We start from the raw sequence: 11,025 nt of genomic DNA on the forward strand, positions 1-11,025 counted from the left end.
TTAAATGACTGTTGACCTCTTTTAAGTGCGAGGCAGGCAGCGTGCTGGATTCTGGTGTTCAGAAAACAGTATGTCTAGAGGACAGTAAACAGTAAAAAAGGTAATGCTGGTAGTTCTACTGTACTACACTGTATAAAAGCAGTAGAATGGGACTCAACATCATTATGTCTATGAACAGTATTTATTGTTACAGAATCCACCTTTTCAGTTCCCATTTCAAAAAAAACTTTTATTATAATAAGCTTAGTGAAATCAAGTACTTTGTTTAGAATATATGGAGGGTAGAAAAATTCATAATGAATAAAGAATATGTGCAAATAAATATTTTTATTCCATCATTCTGGTTCACTCTCTCTTGTATTCTCATCACCCATCTGTTTCCATGTACCCTATTTCTTGTTGTTATCCACCCAGCCCTGGGCTTCACGGAACAATGGTGATGGGGAGTAGGAGGGAAGGAACAAAGGTCATGCTGTGAATATATTATGAGGATGAATAGACTGTCTTTTCTTCTGATTGAGTACAAGGATTTGATAGATAGAAATCAAGGGTCAAGAAACGTTAGGACCTTAGCTTAAGAACAGTCAGACGGGAGTAGGGCTTCAAATATTAGGCTTATTTTATGAAGGACATCAAGAATCATTCAAGGGAAGAAGATAATTGATGCGAGTCGTTGCCCACGCAGCTTACTGGACTGAGGCGTGTCGGGAAGTTGGTCTACAGCATCTTCAGTAGAGATGCTGGTGGGGAGAGGTGGCAGATCCTGTCCCTTCATACTTCCCCATCTTACTGGTATCACTAATTAGGGATGTTTGCTTTCATTATTCTTTCAGATAGGTTTCCAATTTCTTGTTCTTTCTGTTCTCCTTCTGGTACCCCTGTGATGCCAATGTTGGAACACTGGAAGTCATCCCAGAGGCTGCTTACACTATCCCCATTTTTTTTTATTCTTTTTTCTTCTTGTTCTGATTGGTTGTTTGGTTTTTGTTTGGTTTTGTTTTGTTGTTTTTGCTTTCTTATGTTCCAGATCATTGATTTGATTCTCAGCTTCATCCACTCTACTGTTGCTTCCCTATAAATTGTTCTTTATTTGAATTAGTGTATCCTTTGTTTCTGGCTGGAATTTTTATGCTGTTGACGTCCTCACTCAGTTCCTTGAGCATCCTTATAACAAGTGTTTTGAACTCTGTATCTGATAGATTCTTTATCCCATCTCATTTAGTTCTTGTTCTGGAGTTTTGATCCATTCTTTCATTTGGTCCATGTTTCTTCGTCTCCTCATTTTGGCAGCCTCCCTGTGTTTTTTTTTTTTTCCCTACGTATTAGGAAGAGCTGCTATGACTCCTTCTCTTGGTAGCATAGCCTAATGTAGTAGGTTATGGACCTACTACATAGGGCCCATAGTAGGCTATGGACCTGTAGGGTCCATTGACACAGCCCCCCTTATTACTCACACTGGGTACTCAAGGTGCACCCTTTGTGTGGGCTGAGTAAACCCTCCTCTTGTAGTTGAGCATTAGTTGCTATTGGCAGATCAATGGAAGGGGTTTACTCAGGCCAGTCAGCTGCAAGGACTGTCTGTGACTATATACCACCATCCTCTGCCCTCCACGGAGGATCAGCTGTGTACGGGCAGGGTGGTGGTGCTTCGACCTGGGCTGCAGCTCTCCACTGGGTGTGCACACTCTGTGGTTTTCCAGGTGATGCAGGCCAAGGTCAGCCCCCGCCTGTGTTTTGCCTGAAGCCACCCTGTCTGAGCTATAAAGCATCTGAGATGGCTGTTACTTGTGCTGGGCTTGGTGGTTCCCAGGTGAATCCAAGCTGTGTATCTAGACTGGCTGCTTCTACTGCCAGGCCTGGGGCCACTTAGCAAAAAATACAGAAGTCTGGGGATTCACTGAGGTTGGCTTATGCTTGTTTGAGAGGATTTAAGAAGTTGTGAACTGTGAGCTGAGATCAGCTATTCACATGGGAAAGCTACTATTAACAGCTAAAGTAAGCCCATAAGATGGGTGGGGCAGAGCCTCAGAGGATCTGCGGGGCAGGGCAGTGTTATCCAGATTGATGGAGTCTCAGATATGACACCTGCTTGCGGCTCTGTTGGGGGAGGGATCAGAAAAGGGACCATAGCCTCTGCCCACCATTCTGTCTCGGACAAAGCTGTCCCCCAGCTCTCTCCTTGATGCCAGATACTTCATTTCCTTTCTACTTCATTTCCTTTCTCTTTGCCACTGGTGCCTTTCAAGCTGTTACCCTGTTGCTACAGCTCAGAGGGAGCAAGTCTGAGTACGTCTATGCTTGGGACTCCAGAAGTTTCTTTCACCAACTCAATCCCCACTGGTTTTTGCAACCAGCAATTATGGGGACTTATCTTCCTGGCACTGGAACCCTGGGCTGGAGATCCTAGTGTGAGGCTGGGACTCCTCGCTCCTGAGATATGTCTCCTGAATTTGTATTTACCCATGCGTGTGGGGGACCAGTCTGTTCTGCATCTCCACCCCTCCTACCATTCTGGATAGAAGTGGTTTCTTTAATTCCTTAGTTGCCAGACTTCCATTCAACTCAATTTCTGACAGATCTGAGTGATGGTGGTTCTATATTTTAGTTATAATTTTGATGTGGTTGGGCAAGGAAGTGAGTTGTGCTTACCTACGCCTCCATTTTGACCAGAAGTCTCTGGTCATTTTTCATATTTACTGGAAATTTCAATTTCTTCTCTTGTGAATTGCTTATTCATGACTTTTATTAGAGTACTCATATCCTTGTAGCTGCTTTATAGGCCTTTTTCTCTAATGAGAATATGTATCTTCTGCCATATATGTTGCAAACATTTTTCCCAGGTTGTTATGTTCCTCTGTTTTGTATATGGTGGGTTTTTTCTCCCCTCAACTATTCTGTGACAGAATATAAAATATGGTAGATTATGAACTTTAAAGTTTTATGCTGAGAAACACAAATCTTCTTCATTGTATCTACAATATTATACCAAATAACTCATAGTTTATCAAGTAGTTTATTAAATGCAAAACTTACTAGTAGCCTGATTCTGGCTACCTGGAACACATGTTAGACTAAGAAGCAGGGCCATCTCACTCACAATGGCAACATCTGACCCTCTAATAACTCATTAGAGAGAGTTGACGATAATGGTAAAGGCACACATTTGCATCATTCTGTTTTACAATTTCCAAAGAACCTTCACAAATATTAGATTATAAAATGAGAATGTTTACAGATCTGCACACTCACCCACTGTGGGTTTCTCCCTGCTACCTCTATAAAGGAATGAGAGATTAATAAATCTAAAGCACAAAAGATTGTCGCTACTGTGTTAGTGTTAGTAGTCAACACTTTTACATTTCATATTGGTTCCTAAAATGCTTTAATGTATCTGTACTTCTAATCAAGACTGCAAGTCTCAATTAAATAATTTACATTATATACTGGACACATTATTTTATTTTATTTTTTATTTTTTTATTATTGTTCAAGTACAGTTGTCTCCAATTATACCCACCACTCCCCCCTGCCCCACCCACCCCCACCTCCCACCCTCAGTCCTACCCACCCTTGGCTTTGTCCATGGGTCCTTTATATGTGTTCCTTGATGACCCTTCCCCTTCTTTCCCCTATTATCCCCCTCCCCCTCCCCTCTGGTGACTATCTGTTTGACACATTATTATTTTTTTTTAATGACAGAATCCTTTATTTCAAGGATCTGCTCTACCAAGAGAGCAAGAGCAATATACTTTTTTTAAAATAATAAATAACAGCCTTAGAAAAGATGGTTTTGATTTAACTTGTATGTAGTTTTCTTTAATTGTATGAAATATACACTTGTATATACTTTATATGAGCGACATATTTTCTTTTTTTTTCCTGTTAAAATCATCTCCAATCCCTTCACTATATTCTGAGGAAAGACCTTTTAAGGGTCAACAACAGCAAAAGTTAGTGACATTTATTGAACATTTACTACATGCTACTGCACGGTATTGAATGTTTTATATGGATTATTTTATTCAATTCCCCAGCAACTCTCTGTGGGAGTTGCTATTGATATTCCAGTGTCACAGACAAAGAAGATAAGGTAGAAAGAAGTCAAATAATGCGCTCAAAATCACACAGTTAATAAAGAGTAAAGCTAGGCTTCACAACCCAGAAAGTCTGAGGCTCCACCCTCAGACGGTGTAAGAACATGTGTCAACAAGACTCACCTGTAAAACAGTAGCAAACACAAACACAGCCCTTACTATGGGCTGGACAGACACTGCGCTAACTCAAGGCTTCGCACACGCGGCACCGCTGGCATTTTAAGCTAAACAGACCTGCATTTGTAGGGGACTGTCCTGCACTTTGCCGGATGTTTAGCAGAAGATGCCAGTAACAACTCTCCCCCAGTTTTGACAATAATAACAACAATGACAAATGTCTCCAGACCCCACCGGGTGCCCCTGTGAGGGCAGAATGGCTCCCACTTGAGAACCACCGTGCTAAACACTTTACGTGCATTGAGTCATTTAACTCTCAGAACAACCCTGGGAAACACTCACTATCGTCATTTTACTTGCTTCAGACCAGTTCTATTCTAGGTAATCTAATTGAAAGTGACTATAAAAGACAATTGATAATCTCAATCAGCCTAATTACTTCTATTGTGGTACTTGCAGACAAACCATCTACTTTGGCAACACAGGGATGCTTGGATTAACCCATTTTGTGGGGGGAAATAATCTCTTATCAATGAGGTCTGCCTGAGTATGGAGAGGGTTTGAGGAAGTTTCAATGGCCTCATTCACTTTGGGATTGTTCAACAAATACTCACTGGACACCTGCACGATGACAGGCAGCCTTCTGAACCCCGGAGATGAAGTAGCAAATGAAGCAGTGTCTCTGCACTCACACTCAAGTGGGAAGGCACATTCCAGGGACAGACAATAATCAAATAATGACAGTAGCTTATTTTCAGCTAGTGTTAAGTGTTCTGAAAAAAAGTAAGGCAGAGAATGATGTGCTAACAGAGAGGCAAGCCGGGCACGTGTTGGTTTAGACAAGGATGTTGAAGAAGGCCTTTGTATGATTCCATTTACAAGGCACAAGAGAAAAGGCAAAACCACGGGGGCAGAAACACGTCAGTGGTTGGCCAGGGGCTGGAGGTGGAGGGAAGGGCTGGCTACAAAGAGGCTTGAGGGAATTTTTAGGGTGATGCAATTGTTCTGTGTCCTGATGATGGTAGTGGTTACACAACTGTAAGCATCAGCCAAAACTCTAGAACTGTACATCAAAATGAATGGCTTTTATATAGGTAATTTATAACTCAATAAACATAATTCCTCTCTCTCTCTCTCTCCCCACACAGAGGCTTTTTGCTGTTTTAGAAACAGACGTTATTGAGAAAGTGGCTGGGATGTTGTTTCTGAGGCTGGGAGTGTGGACCAGAGCCTGAACTTAATTGAAGAGCATTCCAGAGGGAGCATGGGTCAGGTCGGGTCAGTGGGAGACTACAGTGTTGCCCCTGCTTGCCTGCAGCGGCTGTGGTGACGTTGTTGAAAAGAAACCCAGGGCGTGAGGGCACCCAGGAGGCCCCCCCCCCCCCCGCTTTAGCAGCCAGGTCAGACAGGCCAACCTGGCAAGCACAGCCAGCCCCTCGGTGTACCAGGAAAGGTGGTCAGCATTGCTCAGACCACAGGCTGTGGTTCACTGAGCCGCCTTCTCTTTGCTCATTGCCCCTCCAGGGAGCATGTGCTTTGATCTGCCACCTCTGTGTTCCACACGCTCACTGGGCAGAGTTCACCTAAGGCCTTTGCACACGGGCCTTCCCCTCTGAAGCCCATACGTGTCTGCTCAGCCTACATTGTCCCCACCCCATCACCTGAGGCAAGATCTTGTTTTCACTAACAGAACCCGCTGCACTGAGATAGCAGCTGTGCAGGAAAGAACCCAATGGGGCCACTTTCCTTAAAAGGAATATGAGACAGGCTGGTCTGCCCAGCCAGTACATTCAGAGACTGGGGGAAAGGGTGGGGTAGGGGTGGGGGTGCAAAAAGGGAAAGCACCCTGGAATGGATTCCTCGTACCACTGTAGCATTTCAGACTCTGGAAACAGAGTTTCTGACAATTAACTTGCCATTAAAATGCATTATCATGTTACTTCTATCTATAAACAGACAGAAAGCACAATCAAAATATTCTTCATGATACTGGAATATAACAACCTAACTCTAAGAAATCCAGGAAAATCAATTGTTCAGAGCCTGAAAACATTCAGTGCAGTAGGTCCAGTCTCAGATAAAAAGAACCAGAGGCAACAAGAGGGTGTTTCAGTCTCAAATTATGAATGCATTCCATTCTCCTTCCCCCCGCCCCGTCCCCAAGAAAATCAAGAAATAGTATTGCTTAGATTCAGAAGGGCCCTCTTGTTGCAGCCTGTTCATCTCTGAGATGGGACCTCTTGGACCTAGTACTCTCATATTCCAGGCAATTGATTTTATTCTATTTCCAAAGAGTCAAAGGTTATATGCTAGCAGCATGAAAAATGTTTCAGTTGGGCTCCCTTTTTCTTTTTTCTTTTTGGTCTCCTTATACACGTAATCTGTGCGCAATATTGTTTCTTGATTTTCTTGGGGATGGAGAGGAGGAGAATGAAACACTTGTTTTCTTTCCTCATTGTGGCCCTTAGACCGTCGTCGGCTCTGCGACCGCCTTTGAATGCACGTGGTGCGTGCCGCCCTCGGTGCGCTCACTGGTTTTCGAGCTCAGGTCAGCCGCTTGCTACTCTGCCGGAATCTGCCCTCACCAATTCTGTGCTAAGTATAGTCACTGAATGTAGAATGCAAGTGTGAACACGAAGGGACGTGTGCTCTTTGAAAAGAGGAACGAAACGGAGGAGGAAGAGGAAGCATAATGATCGATAAGAACTTCTCAGCTGACACGTATCCGTCTGATTCATCTTTGTTCCATCTCTCCCCAGTAACAAGCAGCGCCCGGCCTTCGGCGGCGCCGCAGGCCTCTTTGTGGTGCTTGGTAAATGTTGCCGAATGAATCTTCTATAAGCAAACCACCGGCTCAGTGGAAAAACCTGAATGCTCAGCCTTGTAGAATGGCAATAAACATTGTCTGAGAACATTACAATGAAAGGCAGATTGAGTGGTTCCTCTCTGTTAGTGAATCAGGAGGTAATATGTCAAATGTGAAGATATACCCTAGAACACTTCTAACTTCTAAGAAATTGACATCAATAAGTACTCTTGTGATTTTTATTTTTAAAAAGCAAAGCAAGTGTATTGAGAGGCTGAAAGAGTTGTTTTAATGCATGGAAATAAATACAAGTACTTTCTGTTCACCTCTTGCCTTGTAAGTTTCTGGAATCCTAAATTAAGGACCTTCTAAAGTTTCATAAAACTGGTAGCATAACATTATAAACTTGAGGAAAGGTCCTGTTTATAAATGTTAAAATGCTCATGGGGAAAAATAGCCATACTGTAATGGTTATTTCTCAAGGCTTCATAGGTCTTCCCTCCCTCCCTCCCTCCCACAAATGTTTACGACTGCCGCACATCATAGATCTCTCAGCTAGGCAGGGAGATGGACCAGTTAGCCAATGTTCACAGCCCATCAAGTAGCTGTTCCCATAGTAATGGGAACCCAGAGGAGGAAGGCACTCAGCCTGGCAAGTTTGGGATAAAGTTTGTCAGAGGATGTGACCCTTGAGCTGAGTCCCGGGGGGTTTATACAATCAGAGATTGGCAAAGCAGGGCCCTCCAGATGGAGGAAACCGAGTTAAAGGTGTAATGATGAGAGAAATCAGCCAGAATGAGCACGGGCCTAAAGAGGTAGAAAGGGGTTCGGTTATAAAGAATTTCATGACCATGTTTAGATGTTTGAACTTTACCCTGAAGGCAACAAAGAGTCACTAAAGTGTACTAAGCAGCGTCCTGAGGGATGAACAAATTTAGAGGGACTGGCAGAAAATGTTTAAATTTGTTTTATAAAAACCCTTTTTTTCCACCAGAGAGTGTGGCCTGATTACAAGCCCACTCATGAATGGGTGGATGGAGGGGTTCAGGAGAGAACACACTTTCCTTCCCCGTGTCTCAGCGCCATGTAGGGCAGCTTGTTGGGTTTTTTAAGCTGGCTTTTTTTGTCACTTGTTCACTTCATCTCAGTCATACTCTTTTGGCATCCACGATGACAGTCCCCTAAAAGCTGGAGTCAGCCTCCACAAATCGGTGATCATTAACGGCAGGGCATGAGCCCAGGCAGCACAGGGCCCCCCTGAACAGTTACAGGCTGCAGGCAGTGCTGTGGCCCCCTGGGCCCTCCGACTCACAGCCACTAAGTCTGGGGACTGCTGCCTGGCCTGCCAGAGGCCACAGTGTTCCCATCGGTGGGATCAAGCAAACGGTATGTGGGGTCAGCCAGCAGGATCTGCTCAGGACTGGGCCTGACAAGGCCACGTGTGATATGGGGGTATGCCCTGCTCTGGGGGTGGGCAGCCCTGCGGCACCTGACTCTGCTGTCCCTGCTCCCAAGCACTGCCAGGCACCTGTGCCCGAGGGGGCTTCGCTAAAGGCCTTAGAAAGATTCCACTTCCTAAGATCTAGGTCACCTGTTATTGTGGACAGAGTTTATTTTAGACATAATAGTCTTTTCATATAGTAGGGTAACTCTTAGGTAGATGCTCTGGGGACTAAAAGGAGTGACCTGACAGTGGGCTTATTATGACCTTTCCTCCATGTGTAAAGAGACTCCCACTTGAAGAAGGGGCACTATGTCAGTCCCCAGAGTCCTGCGACTGGGCTGGGACTGTGCCATACCCCTCTAACCAGAACTGAGATTTGAACAAGAGTACAGAGGAGGCTTTTAGCTTTGGTTGTGATTGGGACAAGCTTGGTAGCTCCCACGTGAAGGACAGAAAGTTGACCCTACCATGTGGAGCAAGAAAGGGAGCCAAGAGGGAAGAGGTTTAGGCAGATTGCCTGCAAACTTATCCCTGCCCTGTGGGGATGGAAGTTTTTTTCCTGGAAGAGTGAAAACTGTAGAAGAATAGCTGAACAAATTAATGGTGTTATGGCTGCTGTTTATAGTTCATTTTGAAAAGTCAAGTTCAGCTTGGCTATGGTAAAGAAAACCCAGGAGCCCTGGCCAGTGTGGTTCAGTGGGTTGGAGTGTTATCCTATAAACTAAAACGTCGCAGATTCAATTCCTGGTCAAGGCACATGCCTAGGTTGCAGGTTTGGTCCCCTGATGGGACGCGTGTAAGAAGCAACCCATCGATGTTTCTTTCCCTCTCTGTCCCCTCGCTCCCCTCTCTCTAAAGTCAATAAGCATGTCCTTAAGTGAGAATGAAAAAAAAAGGAAAGAGAGAAAAAAAGAAGGCCCAAGAAACCTTTTTTTTCCCCTTGAGGGGAACAAGTTACCCTGGGGAACCAAAAGAAACCAGAGTGAGACTTCAAGGTGCACTTTCTGGGGACAAATTTTGGGTTGGATTTACTTGGCTACCTGTTTTCCCATCTGGAAATTCTCCTTCCAGGAGTATGATCTGCTCACACATTTTAAAGCTCTGTATTTTAATAGGAGGCTGTTTGCATCAAAACATAGATAGCAAGACTCATTCTAGATGAAAATGGGCACTGTTTTTGTACATGTGTCCAGAAATTGTTAATGTGGCTACATTGAGACACAGGTTTTGCTTCCATCACAGTAACTTTATTGCAGTGGTGACAATGAGACCTGTAACATTTTTTAAAAAAAAAAACATAGATAGCAGCAGGACTGTTTAAAGTAATCCTAAACCCTCTAAAAGAGATCCCACTTCTGGGATCCAGATTTTGACCTTAGACACTGTACATAATGATATTTGAGCCTTTAATCGTCCCCACCCACACATCTGGTAATCAGAGCAGAAAATGAAAAGCCAAACCATTTATTTATTAAGGGCCTCTACACATAAGGATGATTAAGTTCTGTTTGCTACCTGTCAGTACTGCTCTTCAACCATGTGAAAACATTGTTAACTTCACTATCATCATTATTACCAATTAAAATGATTTGAGCACTCACAAAGGACATGGTTTTAGCACCAGCTTTGAAGTTATCAGTAATCAAATTTTAGGTTCTTTTATTCCGTTTCTGATTACTGCTGTGTATTTCACCTCGGGGAAAAATATTAAGACTTTGACAGCATGTATTGATCCATCGTTACTCTCCTATTCAATGGATCTATTCACGGGCCAACTTGTAATATCTCAACATAAATTATTAGCTGTGAATGCTTCCTCAATATATTTCCAGAATGCAAGATTAAAAACAACCACTTCAAATTCTAATTTTAAAAATGGTCTGTAATTTAAACCTTATTCATATGTCTAAGTCATAAGACTCAGTTGTAGGATAAATTGTACAAAAGCACTTTGGCCATTACAAAAAGAAATACAAGCTATGTTTCCTTTGTGAAGTCATCCATCCATTCAAAAAATATTTGTTGAGTGTCTACTATGTGGCAGACAGAGTGAGTAACAGACACTGGAGATGTAACAGTGAACTAAACTGTCGAGTTTCTGCTCTCATGAAGCTTGTATTACAGTGGAACTAGAGACATAAATAGACGCATGTCAGGTAGTGCTAAGTGTGAGAAATAAGGGGGAGTTGCAGGTTTACAAGGATAGCCAGGAAAGCTGACATGAAGGAAAAGGGAAACGGTCATGTGGACAGCTAAGAGCCTTCCAGACAGAGGCACATACATGCAAAAGCTTGGCTGGCAAGCGTTTGGAGTGTTGGCAGAGGAGAAAGGAGTCCAGTGTGGGCAACAGCCTGAGAGCAAGCAAGGCAGGAGCTGGGGCCGGCAGCAGGGGGCCAGTTCACAAGCAATGTTTTGTTTGACTTGCTTTTATGAGGGGGTGGAGCAAATAAACTGAACATATCCATTAGTAAATCAAAGAAAATAGATTTTAGGACAATACAACCAATGTATTTAACATAAAAAAAGGAAAGATTGTAGGGGAAATCCTGTTTCTTAAATTATGA

At 43.4% G+C, this 11,025-nt stretch overlaps 1 non-coding gene across 1 annotated transcript; it reads left to right on the plus strand.

Annotated features, from left to right (window-relative positions):
- Nucleotides 1-9,606: 9,606 nt before the first annotated feature.
- Nucleotides 9,607-9,743, plus strand: LOC123816000. The gene has a single exon (XR_006785212.1). It is a non-coding gene; the product is annotated as a small nucleolar RNA SNORA1 (small nucleolar RNA).
- Nucleotides 9,744-11,025: the final 1,282 nt, after the last annotated feature.

This window comes from Phyllostomus hastatus, unplaced genomic scaffold (genome assembly GCF_019186645.2).
Source record: "Phyllostomus hastatus isolate PE091 unplaced genomic scaffold, TTU_PhHast_1.1 phas_contig_196, whole genome shotgun sequence".
Classification (NCBI taxonomy): Eukaryota; Metazoa; Chordata; class Mammalia; order Chiroptera; family Phyllostomidae; genus Phyllostomus; species Phyllostomus hastatus.